We start from the raw sequence: 27,981 nt of genomic DNA, 5'->3' as shown, positions 1-27,981 counted from the left end.
TGTGTGTGTGTGTGTGTGTGTGTGTGTGTGTGTGTGTGTGTGTGTGTATTCCCATTTTAATAATTGTACTTACATAATTTCTTATTTGCAATTTCTTTTTAATTTATAGTTGTTTTTTGCCGCTTACATCACTCCCATTGCTTCGACTAAATATCTCACAGATTTCATCAATGAACCACAGCTGCTGCCCCGCCACATGTGGATTGGTTGTGGCCTGAATGTGTAATTTTACCGTACAAAATTAATTTACACTAATTTATCTCACATTTGCAAAATTCAGTAATGGCCGCAAGTTCATTTATATCCTCCCAGCAGTAGATCTTTATAAGTAGAGAGTTGGAAATGTGTACTCCTGCCTTCGCCCTCGGATAAAAGCTTTGAACGGCTATCATCAACTTCTCATACATTTCGCACGCGTTGGGTTAGGTTGAACTTTTGTTGGCGAAGTGAAATCACATCGGCGGTGAGGTTTCCAGTTACAGGGTGCAGGTAACCTGATCCAAAAGCTCACACCGAGACACAGAGTTTAAAGGCAGTTCACTCGGTCATTGAGGCAGGATTACAGTTGGCGACTGGTGGATTGAATCAGGCAAACAGCTCTCGGATAAACAAGCAAGCAGACGGGTAGGTCAACAGGTAAACAGCAAGGCAGCGCTTGAACATTTTGACAACTTAAAGGGGAATCCCAGACCTAGTCTAGAGGAGTACCTTTGAAAATGGTTACATAATGTCTTCTGTGACTCTGAAGGAGCTTCTTCAAGAAATGATGACATTACAAGCTGGTGGAATAGAGTTTAAGAGAAGTGGACACGTAGTCTAATGGTAAGTTGCTATTGAGTTGATTAATGGGAGCCGTAGGATCGAGACACTTTGGAGGTTGACCCTAGCTGGACAAGAGGCCAGGACGTGGTCTCCGCTGCATTTATTTTGTTGACTTTTTAAAACCTGTCTCTTGTGAGTTTCCCAAATTTATGGAAGAACGATACAAAATCACTTAAGGCTTCCCTTTAACAATTCGGCTAATTCTCTCGAGAACCACATGCAGTATGGTGAGCTAATGAGCTGATGGGAGACCGCTGCACTCTATATAATGCAGTCCAGTGCGAAACCGTCGAGCTCCATGAACAGCAGGAAGCAATTGCTATGAAGTTGATTCATTTGCATTCCCAGCCACCTGTTTTTATGTGCATTTTCAATTTGGCCATTCAAATAAATCCTGAGTGGAAATACTGGATATTCTGGGGAAAAAAGTCACAATCCATGCCACAGAAGAGTACGTAGTTAACCAAAATGCAAGACTTTAACTTATAAAACACTTACATTTTGACTTTGTACATTCTGCAACTAAGTACTGATATACTGAAATATTTTTCAGCTTTGAATCTGTATACCTCACTGTGTATAAGCAACATCAGGCTTTACATTTAATTATGTAACAAAAATTAGAGATGTTCACAAACATTTGTTATGTGCAAATGTGAATTATGTTCTAAAAGGTTTATGAAAATGTATTTATTTATTTTCCCACCTAACCTGAAGGGTTCAGTTAAAACAAACTCGGGTCTGTTTGCCTGATTAGTGCCGTTAACTAACCGCAGCGTTTAAAGATAGCAGATATGTGATTTATGCACGATTTCTAAAGCTAAACTACTTATAAATCCATCTGCTGATTGTGAAATCAGTTCAGGAAGCAACCTTATAGTTGGTCTGTATAAGGCCATGTATATAGCATTTGGTAACCTTGGTAATGCTAATGCACGTCAGCGTTGGTATTTTCGCTGATTAAAAGGTCAAAAGCTGTTAAAACTGCTGTGTTTGTGTCCGACTCTGGGTACTTGGTCATTTCATTAACTCCATTTAAAAAGTGTGTGACACAGCAATGAACCCCAAATCATTAAGGCGACTCCTTTTCATCCTGTCTCTACCTGGAAGTCGTTATACGTAACATAGGGTTGATTTGCAGTCAAATAATAATGCTAATCATGCTTTGTGAGCTCTTTGTGACACCAAAAAACATCTGAAGCATTAAAATACTGCATAAACGTCCGTCAGTCACCGGAATTAGATTCCTGATGATGCAGGATGACTGTCTCCAAAACTGTCCAATCAATGACCTCCCTGTCTGTATAACATGTTTACTCCTCTTGCTTTGTTTGTCAAATTAAATGGGCTCTGTCCCGACACCAAGACGGAGCCAATATATCGAGTTGATGCATCGCTACAAACAAGTTCAGTGACGTTAATTATTTTTTTTTTTTTATAATCAGTAATCCGAGCCACGAGGCCGTGCTACAAACCAATTAGTTATGATGTAATAATATGAAGTGATTCAAGTCGCTCGATATTAATCTTTCTGCAAGTCTAAACATCGTGCTGTCTTTGTTGTATCTGATCAGAAACATGATTCATCTGTCGGTATGAATTATACTTTTAGACTTTTTATTTGAAATGCGTACCTCTGATGTTTTGCCAGTGTTTTACTCTTTGAGTTCAGCATTACGCCCCGAGGACGTATGATTAACACATCATTGAAACAGCGGAAACCTCAACCCTGTGAAATCATTCAACTGGTGACTTGTTATGGATCTGATTATCTCAGGCAGTTCTGTTGTTTTTGGATTCTATGATTATGATTTTTGTCATGTTAGCTTCAGTTAGATGCTTATTCTTCCCCATTCTGCAACATCCTTTGCAATAACTAGACGTTTGACTGACAATCTGTGTCCGTGTAGCTGTGATTATGTGTTCTTTAACTGAATGTACTGAAATGTGTGTGGTAGCTTTCAGTGTTGCCGCCACTCTGTCCAGGAATGCTTGCACCCAGCCCAACCTGTTGCACCAGTTGTTTGTACATTCAAACATGACCTGTTTATAACTTAAGTTTTTCCTAAGCAGAGATTTACCCGTAACAAAATTAAAACCTGTTGCAGCACACAAACTTATTCTTTTAAAGAGATTAATATTAACAACACAAAAGTGTTGATTTGATTGCGTATCAGTTTTTTCCCCTTTGTCATTATAAACTGCATACATTTACCAAAAGTTAGAACATTTTTGGTTGTTTGTCATGAGAGATTTTTGGATTTAGTAGTTTTGATCTTTCTGTTCTCACTTATTTGCATTTGGGGAAAAAAGTAATTTCACATGCTTTAATTAACCAATCAGGACGCTTGAATCAGAATATGGCAGCAGTTTGTGGGGTTGTTTCCTTATGTTGCCAGTTCTCTAGTCTAACCGACTCTGTGGGGCTATCTCAAGATCCTTTGGTAATAAAAAAGACAATTGCCATCATTTTATGTGTAAAGATGGCTTTAGGTCAGAGGTCTAAGACTGTGGGCCTCCCCCTCAGACAAAGTTTGGAGAAAGCTTGCCCTGTCTATGTGATTATGATTTTGGTATTTAATCTCATCACCACTTGAGCCAAAATAACACAACTTCAGAGTACTACATGCAAAAGGTTGTTTCTAAGGTATTTAGTACTTTATGACTCTGGGAAAGTGGGTAAAAACAGTAACATTCACCAAAACTAGCTACTGTATCGCTGAAATATTTTTTCAACCAAATCACACATATTTAGGCTATGCTATGTGATCTTCTTTTGATAACTATATAGATCACTAGATATCCTGAAAAAGCCACCAAAGATTACTGGTGTGGATGAGGACTATGCTAAAGGATTATTCCATCACCAAGCTAAGCCATTGCAGATGCAAACTCCCAACTGTCCATCAGAACTGAAAGCACCGCTACCCTCAACTCGTTTTAATATTCGGTTTCCTGTCACCATAATTATATATGTGTCAGATACTTTGTGTACCATTTAGACCTACGTAGACATTATCGTTCAAAAGTTTGGACTCGCCATTCCATAAATGCTTGATTGTACCATGGAGAACAAAATGCTGTACAACCAGACCAACAAGTGAAAGGGCAGAAAGAGACAAAGATGCCTTTGAGCAATAGTTGAATATAAATATAATAAATCACTGTCATTGTTAAATAGGAAATAGGAATCATGGGTTATCTGCTGAACATACTTTGAACCGACAAATCTGAGTTTAAACCTTTTCAATCGAAGCACTGAGTCGACTGCAGAGGGTCCAAAGAAAAATGGCTTTCCAAAATATGTAGAGCAAATGCACCGTGAAGGGTCACTTACTGTTTTTGGACTGGGAAACTTATTTAAAATCCAAGGTCCTGCAGTATTCCGCCTTGTCATGCAACTATGTGGCGACATCTACGAAATGGCAGTTTAATTCTTCTTTTGGGGCCAAAACTATTTGAAATATAATAATAGATTCGGTGTCTGAATTATACTGTTTGTATCAATGCTAAAATGTCCACTATTGAAGAAAAGCATCAATGTAAAAGCAGATTCCAAGCGTTTCAACAGTAGCGTGTGTCAACAAGAAAGTATCTCAGTGGCATGTTCCGCTACTTCAGTGTGGAAAATGTGATAGTGACGAGGAGGCAGGACTCTTGACCGACTGTGGCGGGTGGTGTAATATTTGGCTGGCTGTGCATACTGTACTCTGCAGCTGTCAGAAACAACTTCCACTTGTCTCTGGTGCACGCTGTCCAGATTTTGCAATACACTCATTCATTCGGAGTTCTCGAGCTACAGCATAATAGATTCTCTCAAAAACCGGCGTTAAGGGTCATCTACGTTTCTGAAACCAGCATGTGACAACAAACACACGGCCCGAACTCTTCTCAAACCTTCTAATAAGCAGAATGTCAATGTAAACTTATTCATATGGTCATTCTGAGCATCGGGGCTTTGAAAAGCTCAGTGAATGCATCTTTCTTTTCGTTCAAATCAAGCAGTAGACTCTTTAATTTTGCCTGACCTTCATATCAGAGCGGATGATCAGCTGGGGGCGCTCGTGAAAGCGTGACAGTGCAGCAATTATCATTCCAGCTGTATTGACTGGAGGTCTTTCATGAGAGCCATTGAATGGGAAAAAAGGTTCCGTAAGGTGTTATGTTAACAGAAAACAGAAAGCCATTAAAGTGATATCTGCAGTAACATCAGAATACCTACCAATATTTAGTATCTTAAGTTCTGGGAGCATGTTTCAGGGCCACAAGACAACTAGAAAGACTTTTCCTTTTGACTGGAAGCTGGCAGGCTGTAACATTGGAACAGTCAGTGCGAGTGCTGCTGCTGTGTCCTTGAGCTGTGGCCTCTCTCCCATGATGAGGGCTGCAGTTAAATGCCAAAAAATGACTGAGCTTCCCGAAGCTTTTTTACATCCCTTCTTTTTTTCACTTAAATTGAAACTGATTAGGCAATATTCTGTGCCATCAATAAACAAAAAATGAGAATGCGGGTTTGGAACTTTTAGCTGAAATACAGTAGATGTTTTCAGAGTCTTCTTGACTCCTCATATGTTGGAAACTAAGATTTGAGCAGATTTATCCTTTCGGATCCGCCAAATCTTTTTGTCAGACTTGAAGGGGATTATTGGTTAGCTGTGATCTCTAACTCAAGTTTAAGCGTCGGCTCGGTCATTCTAGGACACTAAAACTTGCAGCCACTCCAACTTTGCCCTGGCTCGCTGCCTCGGCCACTCATCCTCTTTCCGTCTGAGGCTGTGTGCGTTCTGCTGCCGGTTCTTCTAGGATCTCTCTGTATTAGGCTCAGTTCATATCCTCAGTCCGGACCAGACTCCCACTGCTAGAGACATCGAATTCCCAAAGCATGAGGTTGCTGCACAGCGAGATATTATCAAGATGTTGGTTGCTTGTTGGTGCTTGTTGGTGTTTATCAGGTGTAGTGGTTGGCATTCCTAATAACGGGTGTTGTGTTATCAGAACAACAAACATTCTGAGTCATTTAAAGGACCACATGGACAATATTATCAGTTGCTGTTAGCGGTTGAATACAACTTTAAAGTTGCTCCCATCAGTATGTTTCTATTAAAATGGGTCAAATGACAAAGTATGATGTGAAAGATGGCGCTCATATTGGCAATCGCACATAGAGTCAAAACAATTATCAGGCTACACAACATCACCACAACATCAAGATGAGGTTAGCATTAATCTTCTACAGCAAGCAATAGCTTAAGCTAATGTTAGCTAAGAGCTAGCCAGAGGAAGTAGTAGTAGTAGCAGCTGCACTAAGTAATATTTATTTTTTTGATCAATGGATCAAATGACTGTGTGTAATGTGAATGGTGTCACTTAAAGCAATAAACCCACAGGGAATTACCCCTCAACTGTGCAGTTCCCCTCGGCTCTACAGAACATGTTGGCATCTTTTAGCTTGTTGTTTTGGTTTTACAGATCACGACATTTAGTAAAGTCTTCCTGATTCCATCAACCACGTTTCCAGCAGAAGCAGAGAAAGCTCTGATAAGCCCACTGTACACTAACGGCAGAGGGATGCATTTAGCATCTGGTGAACATAGCGGAGCATTTAGCAGCTGCACATTCAGACATTTTTCTTAGGAGTTGGTATTCAGACACAGGTGATTTAAATTGTGGTATGAGGTGTGATGGATTGCGTTTAAAACATTTTTTAAATTTTTCCTTCTTTGAGGCTTGAATCAGTGTTTGACCGAGAGGTGGATTAAATGAACAAAGTTGTGTTCTAACCGTGATAAAAAGCAGATGATCTGACTTTCCTCTTGTTGAAAACATTTACTGCATCAAACACCAGTTGGCCCTTGTAAGGAGCCAAGCTTCTGACAGTATCTATATACTGTAAATCCTACAGACCTGTAAAAAATTATCAAGATGTTACTTCTGGCATGAATTATTACTTAAAAGCAGTTTTGCGGCCTGGCTGCAAGATGTGGAAGAAGTCCTGGATACACCCCTGTTCAAAATATAGAAGGATCATATTGTGAGGTGGTTTACCTTCTAATCTGCAACAGAACTTGTCTACAGATCCCTTGAACAGTCATGCTTCAGCAGCAACGTGATTCAATTGAAAAATAAATGTGTAAGAATGTAAACTCAAGTCTGTTTGAGGGGGTTTTGGCAATGTTCCATGATGTCATTCCGATGTTAATCCACTTAAACCTCATCTTTCAAAAAAAAGACTCCAGGCACAAAAACTGATTGGCTTAATCGTAAAATAATTGCTTGGGCAGAGAAATGTCCCGCCAGCTTATTTTAAAAGCTTTATGTCTGAATTGCTCAACAAATTTTTTTAAATTTACATCCATTGTATGTACTCCAGATGTTGAAAGAGGATCCGGAGTTGAGACAAACTGCTATGAAAGGGCTTTTGAGAATTTCGTTGACAGAAAAACGAAGCAGTGACAAGGAAAATGGTTTTCAAGATGAGAGTTCACTGACCCTCGCACAGAATTCGTAGCAAACTGTTCCCATAGCGGGACTTAAGTCCGTGCTGTCTCGGGGAAAATTAGGAATTCTGACTGCTAGAACATATTGGAAAGATGAGGCGGTCAATGACGAAGAAAAGACAAAAGATAATGTTCATCATTGTGTTGATTTTCGAACTTCATTCCAATTACACTTATTTATTTTGGTTATGTCTTTCCATGTATTTTTGAAAGTTCCAGAAAAAATATTCCTAGAAGTGACACAAGTAGGTGGAGCTAAGTGCAACCAAATGCTGAACAAGACATTTTAGGCAACCAAACATTTTCCAATCAACCTTCATGAACTGAAACATACTTTGAATGGGTTGTAGTTGTTAGAAAAAAACATGGATAACTCCCAGACCAGACAAACGCGCTGGTAGCGACCTGTCAATCACAAGGTAGCCACGGCCTAAAACATACCATGCTTTGTCTATGTAACTCTAACTGGGACCATAGTTTAATAAATGAACATTATGCTGTATTTAACAAGACTTGAGACTAGTTATAGAGACCATAAACTCGTGTTCACTGAGGAAATAATTTATGTGAGAAGTAGGGTCACTTTCTCATAAACTTCTTTACAATCAGACTTCTTTTTGCAACCAGAGGAGTAAGACCCTGGAAAGACCCCCCCCAAAGTTTAAGACCTCTCAGGATTGGTTTCACTTTTAAGAGGTTACCACCTGGGACTTCGCTTTTATACCAGATGCAGTTTACACTTTTGTACAGAATATGTATGTATCGATGGATCGTCCCTTGTACGGACATATTCTTTTACAGATATTATATTTTGTTGTGTCACAACCGTATTTTGTGACGCTTTGCACCTTTAAAAATCTTGCAGCGGTCTTCTTCGAGTCATAAAATAATAAATGCGGAACATCATACACACGTTGCTGTAATCAGTGGAAGCCATATCTTCACTGTCCATAAATGTCAATAAACCTTAGAAGAAACCTTGGTAGAGAGGGTTGTCCGCCAACCGAAAGGTCACCGGTTCGATCCTCGGCTGCATCGTGTCGCAGTGTCCCTGAGCAAGACACTGTACCTCTACCTGCTCCTCGGGCACCTGTAATTGGCAGCCCACTGCTCCCTATACGTATATACAGGGATGGGTCAAATGCAGAGAATAATTTCTCCACTGTGGGACTAATAAAGGAATGTTTCTTCTTTCTTCTGTTTGAATGTTTTTGTCTCAAAAGTACTCCGATAGTCAGTGTCTGTACATCCGTGTTGACCGAGCAACCACCGTCTCCACAGAAAACAGCTAAATATATACACCCCATAAGAAAAAGAAGGGACAAAAATCCAAAATTAACATTAACTCATTTTTGTTTGGACACGACTAAGAAAGTCCCTTCAACTCTGCAATTTCCCATTAATAATGTTAATGTTCTCCAGCTATTCATCTATCTATGTTGGCAAAAAAAAGGTCTTATATCAGCTATGTAATGAACGACCATGATAAATAGTAAAAAAAAAAAAAAAAAAGATCAACACCATGCAGCCATATTGTTTCCAGTCACACTTCTTCATCCTCCTCCCATCCTCTCTCGGCATATCACAGAGCCAGACACTTAGACAGAAGGAAGTGAAACAGAAAGCTCGGCAGAAAGGAAGCTGTCACACTGTGCCCTGGATGCTACTCTCTTTCAGGCAAACTGGCTTGTTTTTTTGTTTGTTTTTTGGAATCATGTTGACTCTATGGATCTGTATGTAAGATTGTGCAGAGGAACACAGGTTGGCCAATCTTAGTATTCTCTGTTGACTTTCTTTGCCATGCGGTGCACTTGACTCATTCCTGTCATTCTGCTTTCTCTTCCTGTGTTACTTCTTTTTTTCTTTCTTGGTGTGTGTGTGTGTGTGCGTGTGCGTGTGCGTGTGTGTGTGTGTGTGGTCTGTTCAAGTTAAAGTCGCGTGAAGAGCAAAGAATGAAGAATCCTGCAAAACACTGAGTTCTGAGTGAGTGGTTATTTTTGCAGACAATATTTACTTGTCAAATAGATGATTTTAAAGGATGGGCTTTGGAGATTAGCTTAATGGAGAAACTAAATTGTCTATGCACGGCTGCAGAGGAAGTCTGCAGTCAATGTTGTACTCGACACCTTGAAAATGGATTTAAGAGACGGCACGTGTTTGTTGTGTGAGGTGTTTGTTTGGAGACATGGGGACTTTGTTGAAAGAAATCCCAGTTTTCTCTTTGCAGGGGGATTTTCAAAGAAGACGCATTTGGCTAATTAATCTAAGTAATCAGATGATTCACCCCGATTTGGGGGGAAATGGCTGATGAGTAAACAAACGGCTTTAGTGCTTCTGCCACAGCCCTCCTCTTAATGTTGGCCTGAGACTAAAGCAGATTTTTTTTCCCTGTACCTTGACCTTTTTACCGCAATCAGTCCTAAGTGTATTGTAGATTTACGTCCGCTAATCACTGTAATGAAATCTGCTTTGGTGTGGAAAATGAAAATCTGAGCTTAAATCAAAATCTGTTTCGGTTTAAGATTCAAACATTTGGAACTTCATAAAATATTTATTGGTTTGCTGGGAATGTGTTAGAAAAGCTTTGAGCGGGGTTTTTGTATGCATGTGATGTGATTGGCTCTACTCTCTCCGATTCAAGTGGTTTGATAAAAGGGCCGTGACAAAGCATATGTGCTGAATGTATCAAAGCCCCATTAATGCTTTTGTGTTCTGAGGCACACTGTCGATGCTCAAATGTATTGGGATCAGATGGATGTGGTATGTGGCTGTGTTTCAGATGAAACGATACAGGAATGCATGTGTTGTTGCTCCATAAGTGAAAGAAATCCAGCGCACAGGACGCCTTCACCACAACACCCATGTGTGATATGGAACTCCATAGTCTACATCGGTACAACTATTATTATTAGCGAAGAACATTTCATAATGAATTGATATATTTCACACAGTTAATTTGTATACATTTCAGAATGTCTTCTTTTATTTATTAAATGCATTGAAGCTCACTGCGACACAGGTATACATCAGTGATTGATGAATGAACTGCTTAACAAAGATTCAAAGTGTTGACTGTGTCTGCGGCCTCAGTCTTATTTAAAAATTTAGCAGTGCACTCTAAACTTACTTAGCCTCCGAGGTTGACCGTTTTTAATTGGCATTGTGGCAAAACAGCCTGTAACTAATGTGTGTTGTATTTTGGTTGAAAAGGAAGGAAAAAAGTTCTTTGACATTTCTCTAAGAGGGACCCCTGCGGATTGAAAAAGACTGCTGTTGATCACAGAGGTTACTGTGCAGCATACAAATTTAAAGTTCAGTGAGGAGAGCAAACTGTGCAGCAGTTCCCAGAAAAACATGTACACACACACACACCCACAAATACAAGCGTGACAGCCACACTTAGTGTTTTTCAAATATAAAAGACAAGCAGGGTGCCTGCACACAGGTTTTTAAGTAAAAGCTGTAGCTGTTGTCTTACACCAAATTGACCTTTTTATTTTTTGTCTGCTATTTGTCCTTTTTCTCTTGCACACGCCTGTTGCTTTCTGAGAACGTGCAATTTGGTCAATTTCCAGACGCCTTGACCTGAGCTCTTCAATCACAAGCCATTAGCTGTGGTAGCCTTGTGGTGCAAAACCAAATAAGAATTTGGAAATAACTTCAAAAAAATTAAATACTAAATCACAAAGCAGAAGTACAAATAATAGAAAAGCTGAACTTTTTAGCTCAGTGTAGTCCTTGGCATTTATAAATACAGTATTCCATGATTATAGCCTTGGAAAACATAACGGCAGCCAAATGAATAGAATATCCTTAATACAACAATGTGACAACATAGTATTGTATCATTGGAGAGTATGCCCTGATGACGAGGCAGTGATGAGCTTAATTTGCTGCACATTAAGTAGCCTACATTATCTCTAATCTTCTTTTTAGAAGGCTAATCCTCTTCTAGCCTTGGTAGCAGGAACACTGTTACTTTTAACTGTCATACTTTTTTACATTATGTTATTGCTACTATTGTACATTTTAGTAGTTGTTTCAATGAGAGAACACAAATGTGAGCAATCTCGCTTTTTCATGTATTTTTACGGTACAAGCTACTACTACTACTTGTGTATATATTGCTAGATTCACAACAAGGGAAGCCTTTGACACCATGAGAACACCATCATGCAGCCTCATACAGTTGGTGGGTATCTCAGGGTTAGCTCTAAACTGGTTCTCATCATTTTTTGGCCACACTTCCGCCGTTGCTTGAGGGATGCCAATGTTACCCCTCTGTCAGTTGGTCCCCTTTGGTCCAGACTGAAATAATTCAACGACTGTTGGATGGATAGCCATTGAGTCTAATGCAGACATTCATGGTTGCCAGAAGATATATCCTTCTGACTTGCCTGACATTTCCTCAACGTTGATATTTGTGGTTTCTAGTGAAATCAGTCACCAACTATCAGATGGATTGTCATGGCATTTGGTAGAGACATTCATGCCCCTCTCAGGATGAACTGTAACAACTCTGATAATCCTGTAACTTTCCATACAGCGACCATCATCCGACAAATCATAATTGATCTTTCTAAGCCCTGCAAGACCAGCCAAGTCCACTGATTAAAACATAAGAATCCAGAGATGGTACATTTCCTACAAGGGCACACAAACTTTAAAGAACTACAACCTCGATTGAAAGTTGAGATTAAAGAGCATCTTAAGAATCTTCTTCTAATATATGGCTCCATTTTTAAATTACAAAACCCAAACTAAATAAATCCTAGGTCGTTTTTTTGGTTTAAATCCAGCTGATATAAGTTTATTGCTGCTCACAGGATGGATTGTCGGTCCTTGTTCAATGAGCTGCTCTCATTTGTCTGTCTCACACATTGGTCTCACAATAAATTTTTCCTTTGAACTACAATTATCGCTGGAGTTCTATATATATGCCAACCAACACCAAGTTCACTGATTACAGGATAGCCGTTTTCCCCCCTTCTGAAGCTAATCTAGGCTAACCATGTCCTGATTCCAGCGCTGTACTCTCAAAGAAAACGAGTGAATTTCCAAAATATGTTGAACTATCCCTTTAGTAAATAGTATGATACATGCCATCTGTCTTTTTTTGATGGATGGTCTGTTTATCTGATGGTTAATCTCTATTCTGAGCACTTACACACATCCAAACTGCTTTCAAAGTTTTTATTAGTCACATCGACTACTTGTTCTTTAATTGTGGATCCAGGAAAATAAGAAAAAAGGATTTATTTTAAGAGGAAATACAAATCGCTTGCACATGACTGATGCAGTTACCACAATTGTGGATGGAATGTCAACTTTAAGGATTTTATTAAAAACTGCAGGAGAACCCGAGCTAAGGATTATTCTGTTGATTGAATTCACTAGCAATCTGTGCAGTTAATCACAGGACAAACGGAGCTTAAGTGACTCTTCCGACATTGTTGTTGCTCTTGGCAGCTACATCATTTGGCAGCACCCCACCCCCCCTCCTCCCCCGCCTCCCCCTGAAGATAACTGTAATTTAATCTATTTGCGTCATCTATCTCGCCTGCTTTGAATATGCACCTGATGCACCTAATTTTACCCCTGACAGACGCACAGTAGTGTATTGGCTTCAACTAGACTGCCTTGGTGCCTTTGACCTTGTATTGTTGTTCTTTTCTATGTCCTTATCAAATGTTTTTGGATGCTGAGATAAAGTGTTGATTCTTTAAAACTATGTTTTGTCTGGAAAAGCCCCACATGGATTGTAAAATATGGTCGTAAAATATTGGATCATCTATGACTGAAGAACAGGAACAAGCTACTGGTGTCATTTCCCATGTGGATCCGACAGAGCACTGAAGTTGACCAGTGTTGCTGACAGCAGATAATATGGCCACCTTTATGCTGACACACGCATCCTTCGCTGAGCACAGATATGTCATCTATTCGGTGTGTGGTTATTTCTTTAACAAACATAGAGTTGGATGAAGGGCTTAAAGTTAAACCCAACACTGATTTGAAATATACTCGGACCACTTTAACTGAGTCGGACTGTGCAGTCTGCCGTTGTTCCATCCTCGGAAACAAATTCTCCAAATTTTCAAGAGAATGGGGTTCTGCGTCGGATGCGTGTTGACTTACTTAATGTAATGTGCAGTGATCTACAGTGCAATAAACTAATGTTGCACCCTTTCCCTCTCTTCTATGTGACTGGATTGTTATAATCAACTACTGACACCACTACAGGTGAGTCTCACTCCTTTTTTCCATTTCATTCCTGCCCATATAGGGATCTGCTGAAATGTACCCAAATCAGGTTTTGGTCCAATTCTTGTAATGCTTGTGTTACTGTTTGGTCCTTAATTTAAGAATCGAACGTCGGTACTATCTTGGTAAAAAACGAAATGTGTCAGTGGCACAGAGTAGGGACAACTGGGAGATGTGATTGCTTATTCATTGATCGGATAGTTCCTGATTTGTAATTGAAATGTGATGATTTTAGGTTGTATTCTATTTTGGCAGTGTTTTATACAGTTACTTGTGTTTAACATGCTATATTGCAGAGCTTTGGCTTCTTTGTTAAAGAAAAAAAACATTCATTTTCTTATATATTTTTTTTTAATGAATTTTATTTTCTATTTCTCCAGTCACAAATCTGGTGACTTTGACTTGCTCACCAATGATTTGCGACTGAACACGCTATACTTTGAATCAATGTCACAGCAGCCAATCGCATTGTGCAAGCTGGAGGGGGAGGTGTGTTTGTCAGATCAGACTAGCAGACAGACGACAGATGATATCTCTGATAATCACGTTTGGATATAAAAAGATAAACAAAACATGGAGTGCTATGTACAAAAGGAGGGACTGATGCAGATGGAGATGCGTCTGCTTCCAACTTGACAAGGTCCAAAGTCTAACATTAGCTGTCTCTCTTTAATAGTTCATAGCAGCTGTAAGGTTATGGACTTCATACTCTGGACTTTATAGCCAAGACTTGAGACGACGAAAACAGTGACTGACTGAGATTTTTAATTTGAGTGCTGGTGAGACAAACAATACCAAATGTTAATGTCAGATTCTGAATGTAAAATAATGCAGAAATATGCCGTGCTTTACTGAGAAGCATTGCATTTGATTGAAAAAGAGAGTGGTTGATAATGACAGCACTTCTTAGAAGTGGTTACAAATAGGTGTGCGGTCGCACTTTCGAGGTCTTTCTAAAACACCTGATGACTGTTTCTTGATTTGAAGTTGTCTTCCGCCCCAAAAATATACATGCAGCTTTCTTCCCATTACATTTTTTTAATCTGTATCACGGGAAATATCTCTTTAGCAAGTTTGCAAAAACCTTTGGTTTGCCGCATCAATTTCAAATTATGTCTCTCAATCCATATTTCCTGATTCAGTGCAGGATTTCTACAAAACGGTTAACACAGGGCCCTGTGCGGGTTTACACACTACCTGTGCCTTCAGCAAACCCTCTAGTTGTGTGGCCTAATGTGATCCTGTTATAATCGGGAGTGGATTTATGTTGGTGAGGAGCTTATGAACCCCCTGGCAGTCAGTGTGGAGCTGTGCTGTGTTTTCATGCTTCAGGGAAAGTTGAAAAATGCTCTCAGGCTTGGATGCGGTTGAATTATTCATGGAAATGGAGGGAGAGGAGCTGTAAAAGCCTTCATCTTCACTTTTCTGCCCCTGGCTGTGCGGCTCAGTTGTGCACTCAGAGTGATGGGGTGAATTGGGGTAAGAAGGCACGTGATTATCCAAGTAGAATATTGATACCACATGGACAGGCGGGGGAAGAACTGGTAGGTGGGCTATGCTAATGCAGTACACCAATTGTGTTTTCCTTGTAGATTCCCATCCAGACCGCGAATCTTCTGGGAAGTTGTTGATCCATATCTTAACATCGGTTTGGTATTTTGGTTTGCCTGTCATGCTGGTTGTTATGTTGACATGCACACATAGTATACTGAAGCTTTCATGGCTGTCAGCAGCTTGTAAAGTAAGGAGAACTATGTAATGCTAGAAGGCATGGAGACAAACTGTAACCGTGCTGGCAGTAAACTGCAAGACTTAGTTATATGGATGAACAAGTTTAACCGCTGCTGGAAATATGATAAATACTGTAGCTAACATGTTATGAATGGAAGATATAATACTCCGACTGTGAGACTTACCACATGTTATGTCTTCAAATCCAGGGAAGGTTGTCCTTGTATATTCATTGTAGTTAAAGGATACGTCTGATGATATTCTGTATATTTTATCGACGACAAATCCCAGGAAAAGACCCAAATACGTATGTATAAGTATGTGTATTTGAGGGGTGATATATCCCATTCCTCTGTGCCATAGAACTCCATTGTTGTCCAAAAATGATACAAAAGACACATCAATGAGCTGCACTGTTGCACTGGATGACATGCTCCTTCACTACCATGAAGATTTATTTTCACTCAATCGCACAAGCTGTAAACCGCCCTGCTACTCACTTGAGAACCGAATGTGGGTTAATCCGAAAGAAGTCCGCCACGAGCGCACTCGTGTTTGGGCAACATTTGATAAAATGGTGCCCACCAGCTTCAAGTTATTTTAAAGATTTAGTTGTTTGGTGAAAGCAAATGGGCGGAGAGCCACAGACAGTAGAGTAGGGAAATCAAAAAGCATTAAGAAACTGACACATCATTTGGGTTTGGTCTTTCAATGGGTCTTGTTGACAATAAGAAAAACATGGATAAAACAGCAGCCTAATCCTTTTAATAAGATTAGTCTGAAGCATGCATTACATAATGGCTGATGGCTATTTCAAACCTTAGCATGGGGCTTGTTGTGGTTGAAGCTCTTTTTCTTTTTACATTGTCGAACAAAGTGGTAAACATGACTGGGGATTGCCATTCATCGCAAAGTTTCAAAGATGTCTCCTCTGTTACCTCGCCTGGCAGCTGGATTCACACGATATCGAGAGATCACACGAAAATCCATCTTGTCCAGGCGGTAATCCCCGGTTCTGAAAAGTGAAGTCAATGCTTAAGTGTCTTAAACTTGCATTCTCTCTAATGGCCATCAGGGGGCGACTCCTCTGGTTGCAAAATGAAGTTCTTCTCACTTGATTTATTACCTCAGAAAAACTTGGTAAAAATGAGTTTCTGGCCTCAGTCGCTAGTTTCAAGTCTTCTTCAATCCAGCATGATGTTCATTTAGTATGGTTTCATTTTCAGTAAAATAGACCATAAAGAGGAGTATGCGTTAGGGCTTTGCTACCTTGTGATTGACAGGCTGCTCCCGCTACCAGAGCTGACACGGTGTCTATACATCACTCCTCAGCAGTCCAAGTATAGTTGGTTGCAAATAGCCAAGATGGCGACGGTCGTCAGCCAAGATGGCGACGGTCGTCAGCCAAGATGGCGACGGTCGTCAGCCAAGATGGCGACGGTCGTCAGCCAAGATGGCGACAGCTAAAGTGGAGAACACAAGGCTTCAAAACGGCAGTCCACAAACCAATCGGTGACTTCAAGATGACTACATCCACTTCTCATATACAGTCTATGATCTTGTCAGGCTTCTAGTGATGCATTTGTGTCTCAACCACCAGTGGTTCGGACAAATCGGTGTCCTGCGAGGAGCCACTAGCATCTACGGGCCTCGTTTCGGGGTGTGTGTTCGTTCAAAACTACAATGGCGGCTCCTATAGAGGTTTGTGTAGATGCTGCAACAGCATCAATTATATCAGAAGTGGAGATTATTTCTTCATTGACAGAAGATCACCCAATGGTACTGTATGCTTTTTCTCGATGGAAAAGTGTTTGCACTCTTCTCCCGACTGGCTTCAGCAAGCGTTTGATTTACCGGCTCTGCTGTTAATGTTAGACAGATGGTTCATCTAATCACCTGCCAAGGATTTTTCGAAAGTGCCTTTCAGTTTCCAAACTGTTAACACTGACGGCTTCTCGGATGGTTCTGTTAAAGTCTATGGGCATCAACCATGGGTTAGATTAAATTTACCACCAAACATAAAATATATATAATGTTCCCTTTTGTTGTAGGTGTTCTAAAACATTAAGGTGTTTCAGGTAATACTGGCTCTACGTCTGTGCACATTGTGAGCAGTGAGAAGATGGGTGGTACCTGAGGTTTGCCCGTTCAAAGTGCCGGCTTATTTCATTGTAAGTGATGTTACAGGCTCTACTACTGTACTACAGATGACATTAAGTCAGTTAAAGATATTTCTAGTATTGCTACAGTGTCTCTTACAATGACATATCTATAGCTTTTGGTTCTGATTTGTAACAGTTGTGATGGCAGAGATGGTTAGAGGCCGAGAGGTTAATTTCTCCACCAACAATAGCCCCAGTAGACGAGAGAGAAATGCATGTCTTCCTGCAATAACAGACACACCCCAGTAGTTGGTTAGCTGCGTTTTGAACTCCACACTGGTATTCTTAGAAATTTGTTCACCCACTGAAGCAGATTATCTATTTGTCACACTGTAATAACAACTGTAGCATTGAGAACTCTGCATTATGCACGAGTCATTTGATCCAAAATCTGAAAGTCCTGGTTCAAAACAATTATGTTGATAAGATTAAATTAACGATATGAATTTGATGGATTTACTGTACCGCGGTTGTACAATGATGTTACACAGTGGAGCTTCTTTTACCTCCATAAACAATTTCTGTCAGATAACAGGCTGCAGAGAGCACACAAATAAAATCTGCTCTGATACCGATCTGTAGGACTCAGGACATCTCTGCTTTTTACATATAAAGCAAACGAAGAGCATCATTCATTTGGAGTTGTGTTTACCTGATGAATGAAAGTCCAACATCTGGGTTTTAGCTAAACAAGTTGCTAACGTTATCGGGCAGGTATATCAGAGACTCTTTTCTAACATGCTGAACAGTAAATACAGTAAATGTGCAGGTTGTAAAACAGAGCTGTAGCATTTCACGGTTCAATCTGTTTCACTTTTTGATTTAAAAATATCGATAGGGCCATCACAGTGGCCGAGTGGCTTGGACCACTTTCCATCCGATAACTTATGATCTCAACAACTATGATTTGATTGTATCTTATACCCCTTTTCTCTCTCCTTGTTTCTGTCCATCTCAACTACCAACTGTCCAGTAAAGGCAAAAAGACAAGAAAATGATATATAACAAAACAAAACAGACAATGGATGGTGCTTTACCCACACTTCTGGTCAAGTCATCATCATGTTTTGTTCCATGTGGGATCAGACAAAAGTGTGCAATCCTGCCAATAAAAATACTTCCTCTGTCAGGATGGTAAAAGTGATTTCTGACTGGATAGTGTTGCCTGATTTGAATTCAGCCACATAGTTTGCATTAAAATCCTTCATTGTATCTTTAATGTTTCCCACCAAATGTTTCCACAACTGCAGATCTTTTCTAGATATGTAAATTGGATGTTTGCACACTTTTACGTTCTTGTTTGTCACAGGCTCCTAACGTGTGATTTGATATCTGATCATTTCAAAGGCTCTGAATGTTTCAGACACTTTTTTGGTGTTGTGGGGCATAATGAACATTTTATTTAGACATTCAGCTAGCATGGCTTTGAGCTCCAGTCCTCTTGCAGTCCTCCTGTCTTGTTGCTAGCGTGCCTTCACCTTTAAAGGGGTGCTGGAATGGGAGCGTTCAGCACTGTGGCCTGTTATGTAAGGCTTTGGCTGTGACGCTGAGAGTTGCGTGGCCCCTGCACTGTCCCACTGCCAACAAACACAGGAGGTTTCATCACCCCGCTGTTTCAAAGGGCCCTCTGGACTCTGGATGTTGTTGGATTCCGCTCTGTAGTTTGCCTGATTCATTTTCTCCTCTCTCCCTCTCCCCTTTACACCAACCATCTGCCACGCTCCCTGCTAGCCTCCCTCGTTTAAACCCTCTGTCTATTTCCTCATCCGCTCTCTCCTCTTTTGCTGACTCACTCCACTCTCTGAAATTATAATGCACTGAAATAGCTGAGTCTCTCACATGGTCTTATTGAACCATTTTGTTTTTATATCTGCTTCTCCTCTGTGATTCCCTCTCCACTGAGGCTGTGGTTAACAAGAAGCTGTGAAGAAAGGATAAGGCGAGAATGACTTCCTCCCACTGGGTTTTTCATTTTAGTTTGTGCTAAAATACATAATTTGGTTTTATACTCGGAGGAAAGTAGAGTGGCTTGTTATTTGTCACATTACAATTTTGAAGGATAAATATCATCATCTGTCATTGTCGTAATAACAGTTTTGTTGTAAGACATTATAACCCATATAAACAACTTCAGGCACATTTTTAGCAGAAATTATTATTGAGTGCCAAGTGGATGTATAATAATTGAAATGACCAAATATATATATAATAAATTACATTAAAAAAAAGAAGGAATACAGATTATCAGATGATCATAGTTTGTGAGATCAGGAATATTTCCAGCTGTGAGGCGCCTTCTTGGAGTCATAACTCAGTCACATGTTAACACACAGACACACATATTTTTAAATTCATTGTTACTTACGCTCCCTGTATCTATGGGTACATTGTAATGTATCTATGGTACATTGTAATGCATCTATGGGTACATTGTAATGTATCTATGGGTACATTGTAATGTATCTATGGGTACATTGTAATGTATCTATGGGTACATTGTAATGTGTCTTCTATGGCTACACTGTAATGGATCTGTGGGCCTGAGAATAATCATGATTTAAAGTTTTCTTGAGTATCAAAGTAATTCAATAATAGTTTTCTATACTACAATTTATTGGTACATTGTAATAGTTATGGGCCTGAGAATAAACATGTTTTTAAGTTTAACAGTGTCAAACCTCCTGTCTAAGCTTTCAACAACCTTAAATACACTTCAGTTAAGTGTGTCTGAACAGACTGTGTCTTGGTTATGTCGTGTCTGTGGATGAAACTGACGCATAACAAAAGTATTCTTGGATTTGTGGTTCTAAAGCACAACTAGGCTTCACCACAGTGAATGGTTTTTAGGTTTTTAAGGTTACTGCAACACTGGTGGACTTTATATAGAAGTGGTAGGTCTTAAAGAGACTGTCAGCAGAATAATGACAGCACTGGTTGTTTGATGCTTAATGCTCGGAACAACCTCTCTTCGTAGCAAAAGGGAAAGCAGCGTGACTTCTTCTGCTGGGTGTTTGGATGAACATTGTGCGACATACGGGGGTCTCGGACCCCGAAGCCAACACCCAGTGACGACCTCTAAATCAGATTTTAAATGTTATCCCAAATATTACAAATTACATTAAAAGATTTCAATTGAACTCCAGTAAATTGTGAAGTTTATTGTTAACAAGTTGAAAGGTGAGCAGCAGCACAGAAAGTTTGTTGACTGTTTTGAAACATATAAGTAAAATACATTATTTGAAACTGAAATTTGGTTACAGGTCAAGTTGGACCTTATATTAACGGGTCTGGAATTAGAGACAACTGATCATTTGTTTAGTTCTGGTACCGAGCTTTGCAGGTATGAGACTGAGGTTTGCACACATCTGTGGGAGACTCTGCTACAGAAATAAAAAATAATCCTCACATGTTGTGTTTGGTCTCGACATACAGACTGGTTATGGTACATGGACTTTGTGGCTCATTGAGGCCTTTCATGCCGGTCCTCACCAACTGTCAGTTTGTCAGAAATGGCTCATACGGTTCATATTTGGAACAATATGAGTCATTGTTGACAGCATTCACAAATGACCTATTTTCTGGTAGAGGTTTGAGGACTTGTTGGGACAGAGTCATGCTTTTGCAGTGGTTGGAGAGATATTTTCAGGGCTGGATCACACAGAATTTGCAACAAAGCTTGTAAACACGAAGTGTCATAAAAAGCTTTTTTGTTTTAGAAGCCTTCACAAGCACCAGAATCATCCTGGTCCTGTCAGTCACTTAGCAAGTGCAACAAATGACATTAGATTATGGGGTTAACTATCTGAGCTCTTATCACATCAAGGTTTAAAGCCATAACCACCAACTCAATAAACTGTACAGAAAGAAGGCTGTCTGTGTTTATATCTAATTAGGCAGCAGGGTAAAAGCCACACTGATGTACTGTAAGGTATTTCCACTCGGCATTGGATACTTGGTATTCATCATGTGTGCGCCGAACATTTCTCCACAAAAAATAAAGTGAGGCGCACAGGGAGCCAAGGCAGTGCAAAAGAAAACACTTAAAAAACACATCGAAATGAATTACAAATGTGTTCCTGTGTGATCAGGCAGTAAGTCATTTTGTCTTTCAATACCTGTTGAGTAATACGAAGGTGGATGAATAGAAACATCGGACTCTGTGTGTACACTATGTGTGTGTGTGTGTGTGTGTGGGTGTGTGAGGGTGAGAAAGCATTGAGGCCTCTCTTACATTATTTCACATGTCGATTTTAAGCTTTGGATTCAGGTCAAGATTTCACTGGTCAACGTTCCTCTCCAAGAGGACCCTCTCTATTCTCTGTTGTTTTCTAAATACAGCTGGCACAGTGGCAAGGATGTTTGCTTCGACGTGTGTGTGTGTGTGTGTTTTCATAATGGGCGATCCTGCTTTCGAGCGCTGATTAGACCCCCTGCTGTGAAAGGCTGAACAATCACTGCGGACCATCTTACCGTTGGTTCACAGTGTCTCTATTCTAACTGCGTATTGGTGGCGTCGGAGGCTCTGATGGCTTCCACTGTAGGCTGCGGTTTCATGCAGCATGAGCGGTCTGTTGAGTATTTGTGGTGCTTTGTCATAACATTACTTCACTGTGATGAGTCAACCTCTTGCTGGCATTCGTGGAAAATAAACAAAACCTCCAGATTACTTCTGAACTTTACAGAAATTAACTTTCCCCAAACAATGTTTACTTCTGTAATCTTTGACACAAGTTCTGAATGGCTGTAATGAACCGCTATTTTCCATTCAAATGTGCAAGAATGTCAGTAACTCTGATATGTTATGACATTTGATTGATGCTTTGACCTGATGTGGGAGTCAATCAAGTCAATCAATCAGACTTTATTTGGTTAGCATCTTTCACACGGGTGTGTGCAATTCAAAGAGCATTACAGATGACTGACATTCTCATATTAATACTGTACAAATGTAAACAAAAATTTCAGAATAAACAGAAGTACAAATGAATAACAAATAATAAAACCAAATAAAATAGATTAAAGAAAACAATAAAGAGATAGAATAAAATGGATGAGAGCGAGTCAAACATGTTAAAATGATGAATACAACATAAAAGGCCTTTGTATGCTTCAAACAAACTGCTTGTGAGGCTGAGCATTTTGTTCAAATTAACTTTTTATTTCCAGTAATCCCTGCTTTCCCCAACTTAACCATGACGTAGGTTTCATGTATAGAATATTGTCGAACATGAGGGATGAGAATAAAAATGTTTCATTACATAAAAGTAAATTTAAGTTAATGTACTGTAATTCAAGGTTTTTTTTTTTTTTCGTCATTTATTTGAAATGATGAGTTTCTGGTGTTTTAATTCAGTCTTTAAAAATGCTAATTTTAATTAGCATAAAAGCAGGAACACTGGTCAGCCGATTTACACAAAAAGATCCGTCCCTTTCCTCCGCCAACAAAAAATGCCAAGCGTCCGCAAATGGGCTAACTTAGATCTGTCTTAGATCTGTCGCCTATAGCTGCACTTTATCAGAAATGAATGGACTCCAACGAGTTGATGGTGTGAGTGTTAGCGGTTCCCCTGGCAGGGAGTCAGGGGAAAATGGTGAATTACTGGATGCAGAAATGCGACCCGGCACTAATGGATGTAGAATGAGATCATCAAGAGGCTAACGACGACAGGAATATTTGTCGGAAAGAGCAGCAGCGAAGAGCTCTGTACTTAGCTTTAGACATCCAAAATGCATCCATTACCCCCTAACTACACCAGGCCCTTTCTTATGCACTGACTTATAATGTTATGCTCCTTCAGGGCGCATGAATGTATCCCGACACAAAGGGCCTCTTCTAGACTCACAGCTATGTATGAAGCTTCAGCTGGACTCGTTGTCCTAGTTTGGCTGCATATTGACACACACACACGCAAATACAGTCAGCAGGGAGCTGAACAAGCGAGACGCAGCACTCGGGGTACATAAGACATGGAAGGCCAAACGATATTTGGTAGCAGACCACAGATTGTCCACACGGACCAAATGAAAGAGACCCCTGTCCGTCCTGTTGATCACACTTTGTGTTGTTCCTTCTTGTGATGTGGCCCAGATTCCCCAAACTGGGTGCCGTGACTAAAAGTAGCTGTTTTGTACACAGAGACTACTCAGTTAGAGTATGTGTGGTTTTGTCCGCGCCTGAAGATTTGAAGCATTGGTTACGTCACGTTTAGCCATTTGCAGTCACTTCCAGGGGGATGTGGGAAGGGGGAAAAGAAAATTAGGATCGTCTTAAAGTATAATATTACTTTTGTTTGGCTGGTCGTAACTTGTTCCAGAGCCCAAAATAAATTCATGCAGGCGCTCTGCCAAGAATTTGGGTTTTTTTTTTATAAGGCAGCTTACTGTGTTGTGTTTTTTTTGACACAAATCAATTCTCCACTGTTCTGTAATTTCATTGTCGTAATTTCATTCTCATGGATATTATGTGCTTGGAAAAATAGTTTTGACAGCAAAGCTGACAGCCTGCAATATTCACATGTCGAGGTGATTACTCGATGTTCTTGGCGTGCGTCATGGATCGGGCAGTGAGACATGGGTGGTCATCGTCTAAACTGTGATCCAACATGTGTTTTACTTCGATGGTCTGACCCTGATGTCAAGGTGAGCTGGAAGAAACACTCCCAATTCATATCAGTGTGGAGGACGGGAAGGTGCTGCTGCTCAAGGTCCACGTCTCCCCAGTGTCCGTCCAGCTGTTTGCCTGCCTTAGTCTGCTTTCAGGCGAAGTTGCCTGTAATAGTTCTATAGATTAACATTTAAGTGAAATAACTGCACAAAAGCATCTGTCTGAGTCTGTCTGCTAATGCCAAGGGTTGTGTCAAAAACAAAAGCATGATGTGGATACAGTACTTTGGAGGGAAAGGGGGCCGCCTGCCAAAATATGTGTGCTGCATGAAAGCTGGATTGGTTTCACACATTGAAAGAAGGGGGAGACGGAGAGGCCAAGAGAATGAACGAAGTAACGGATGAACAAGGCAGACAGACATATTGTGAAACTTTATCCCGAATGTGTGGATCCTAGAGGCTACAGTGTTGAAATCAAACTAAGTATGCACATGTTGTGTAGGCCTGTACGCAGACGAGGAATACAAAAGGTTTGTTGTCATTCCTTTGAAACTAGGCCATGAGCAGACGGGGAGAGGTAGCATTCTAATAACAGGTTACAGCTCATTGATTCCTACATGTCTCCTGTTTTTGTTTTTGTTTTTATGGTTCCTGGTTTTGATTTGGGCGATGTTCTGGCACCGTCTTCGCCCTTTCTTTCTCTTTTCTAATGTTGTTGCTCAGTGAACCGGTCATAAATACTGTATAAGGGGATTTTTGCTCATGCTTAGCATTGCAAACTGTGCCTTGTTTTTTTAATATTTTTTTTTACATCCACATAACCAGCCAGTCCTGAATCAAGTTGTTTTGCATCAAAAGGGACTGGATGGTTGCTAAGAGGGATGCAAAATGGACACAGGTGGGAGCTGTGCTGCTGCAAAAGCAATGGAAAGGTTATTGATTAGGGCCTTTAACATGGCTGATGTTTACGTTTGTAGAAATATTTAATGAAAGTTACCGTTTATGGCCTTTAATTCAATGATATTTCATAGTGAATGTTCATATTTCACATAGAATATGATGCAGTCTTAAGTAGTAACACTTTGACTGGTTTCATCTATGTTGTGCCCAAAACACACATGAATTAAGAGACAACCCTTTTGCCCCTTGGGCCTTACTTTGTGCGCAGGATATGAGCCGTTTAACGAGCACGCGTGTAGTTGAACATGCCTTAGATCGTTTAAAGAGGGCCCTCAAGCTTGTAGTTTACTAATCAGTGAACCAACTGAACACAACTCAAATTTCAAATTAGTACAAAGTCACAAAAACCTGTTCCGTCATAATATTAAAACATTACAAAAAATGTATTGAATAGTTACATTTTGTTGACCTTCATCAGACATGTTTGTCTGATATGTAAAATAACGCTTTACCAATGTATTCATACTTGTTCTTATGCAGATTATTTCCATTATTTTCCATTTCCAGTCACTCGTTATTCTGCTTTTACAGTTATTGTATGCGACAACAACCCGATGTGCTACATCGTAATGTATCATTAGTTATCCAGTTGCTGCACTTTAGCTGTCTGCCTCTTGCTGCCCGACTGGATTATGTGATTCTACGCAGTAACCTTATTTCATCCTTTCATCACATCCGGGACTGGAGCTTTTTTTTCAACATGTATGGACCCGCATGGTGCACGTTTCAGCTTAACCCTGCTTACAGTGCCAATAGGATATGTGTCTGTCTGTCTCTCTGACTCTAAATTTAGTAAAGGACTGGAGATACAGAGAGGGGTACAGGCCATTTTAGTTCTGAATACCACATCTGGTTCCTTTCATGTTCTATGTTTCTTGTTTGGCCTCAGTGAATGACTGGCTGAAGGCTCTTAAGTGATAAGAATAAGTAAGTGGGTAACACCGATGCAGATATGGGGCAGACCGTGTATCGTCGTCAGTTTCTGTACTTTGCCTGAGGTTGAATTAACAGGAGTTCTGCAGATGTTGTTGCCAGATGTTGATCAATCTGTGACCTCAGCTTTGCACTTCACCTTTTTAATGTTGCCAGCACATATAAGAGCGCGCACACACACACACGCACACATGAACACACACGTTTGTTGTGGAGAGTGGGGTTGTGTATAGCTCGGTAAATACCCCCGCTGCGGTTCTAATGTGTTTCTACAGTTATGCAGCAACGGTGCCAAATCACAGTGTGTGTCTGCTTTTATTTAACTCTTGATAGGTGTGCTGTAAAGGGACTTTCTTTTTTAACCACTAGTTGTGCTGTAGAGCAGTGTTTGATGAGCTGGTCAATGTATTTGTGTCACATATTCTACCAGCATGTGCTACACAATGACTGCTGTTGCCCGTCAAGCTTTCCAGACTCGCACTGCACATGTACAATTTACAGTGAGGGCAGCGGCAGATTTAATGTCAACATTTCTTGAAACGATGGATAAGACGTGTATACAAAAGTAGCTTCTCATTTCTAGCTGGCGACCATCAAACCAAGCACCCTGCAAAAATAGCAGTTATACATACGATAAGTAAAATTCTGACTGCTGTGTCAATCTAATATGATCTATCATGACCCTGTATTCACTTTTAACATTACAAAAGATGAAAGGCATTTAGAATGAGGACTAACGGTACATTTGGTAGCATTATCTGGGGTTGAAACGCTACACAGAGGATGTGGTAGTGTCTTTTTTCTAAGGTTAACATGTAATCCCACAAAGAAATGTAGTTGCCTGCCTCGCCGAGATACCATTGCTAAGCTATGATTGGAGAATTGCTGTTCGGGGGAGGGGCTAAGGGAAAGGTCCGTTCTTCAGACTGTGAAGACATGTCAAATTTGCCAATCCTCTGGGTCCCCATTAGGCGTTTTTACCCGTAGATGACGTAATGAAACATCTCTGATGTCTGTAAAATTGTTGACAGGACACCTTCAACTGCAAATTAAGTCAATTATTACGCTGTATATGATACAGTTTTACCTATGAAGTCTTTATATTCGCAAACACACATTCAGACGCAAACCAGGAAAACGTTTTTTTTAAATTATGCACTCAGTGAGCAATTTTTATTCAAGTGATTGGGTGAGTCTGGAATAGATGAGCAATACACTGTCGAAGGTAAAACAACAAGACCAGAGGCCAATGTGACAATGCAGGCTTCTAAGACTGGGTTTTTGCCAACGTTTTGTTCTTTTTTTGTGGTAGGAAATTAATTCAACATGTTCATAAGGCCTTAAGGATGCGCACAATGTTTATTTCTCCTGCGAAATGTTGAATGTTAAAAAAAAAAAAAAGTGTTTGTGTACAAAGAAACATCCACAGGGTACCTTTAACACAGCAACTGTTTTTTACTGGGCTGGAATGAATCAAATCCCTTTTCTCTGGTAAGTAGCTTTGGTTTGAGGCCGTTCATATTCATCTCAAGAAACAAATGCGGCAACTAACCAACGCCAACGCCTGCTGAGAGTAAAGACAATTTAAAATTATTTTCCTCTTTCCTAGTTTTGATCATAATGTTAATACGGTGTTTTGACAGAAGTGCTATTTCTCTCGTGTACCATTTTCTCTTTGCTTTAAATTATAGCATTTGCTCATAGTAATGGTTTTTGAAGATGATATTTTTTTTGTCATTGCCATGAAAATATAAGCAAAAACTGCATAGTGATGCCGGAGCGTTATGGGCTAAACTTGCTGCTTTTAGTTTTAAATTTGCAACTAATATATTTCTGATTTCAAAAAAAGAACTAACTAAAAAAAAAAAAAAGAATCCTTTTATCTGAATTTCCTGAGCAACAAAAACATTTTCTTACTATTCTCCCCATTTCCTTTCAGAAAAGTGTAAACTTTTATGTGCAACCTTTATATTCTGCAAAAGACATTTAATGCAAAAAAAAAAAAAAAT

At 39.9% G+C, this 27,981-nt stretch overlaps 1 protein-coding gene across 13 annotated transcripts in view; it reads left to right on the top strand.

Moving 5' to 3' along the window:
• Positions 1–27,981, top strand: part of thrb (thyroid hormone receptor beta) — a 77,774-nt gene that overhangs the window by 5,738 nt on the left and 44,055 nt on the right. For 3 of the 13 annotated variants that reach the window (XM_031853801.1, XM_031853792.1, XM_031853799.1), the window contains exon 1: positions 9,091–9,302. The exons of 7 other annotated variants lie outside the window; for them this stretch is intronic. The gene's annotated coding sequence lies outside the window, so the exon portion shown is untranslated. 3 more of the 13 variants (XM_031853802.1, XM_031853790.1, XM_031853796.1) reach the window with 2 other exon arrangements.

This window comes from Anarrhichthys ocellatus, unplaced genomic scaffold (genome assembly GCF_004355925.1).
Source record: "Anarrhichthys ocellatus isolate YVR2014 unplaced genomic scaffold, GSC_Weel_1.0 scaffold14, whole genome shotgun sequence".
Lineage (NCBI taxonomy): Eukaryota > Metazoa > Chordata > Actinopteri > Perciformes > Anarhichadidae > Anarrhichthys > Anarrhichthys ocellatus.
This window is presented reverse-complemented; position numbering and strand designations above follow the sequence as displayed.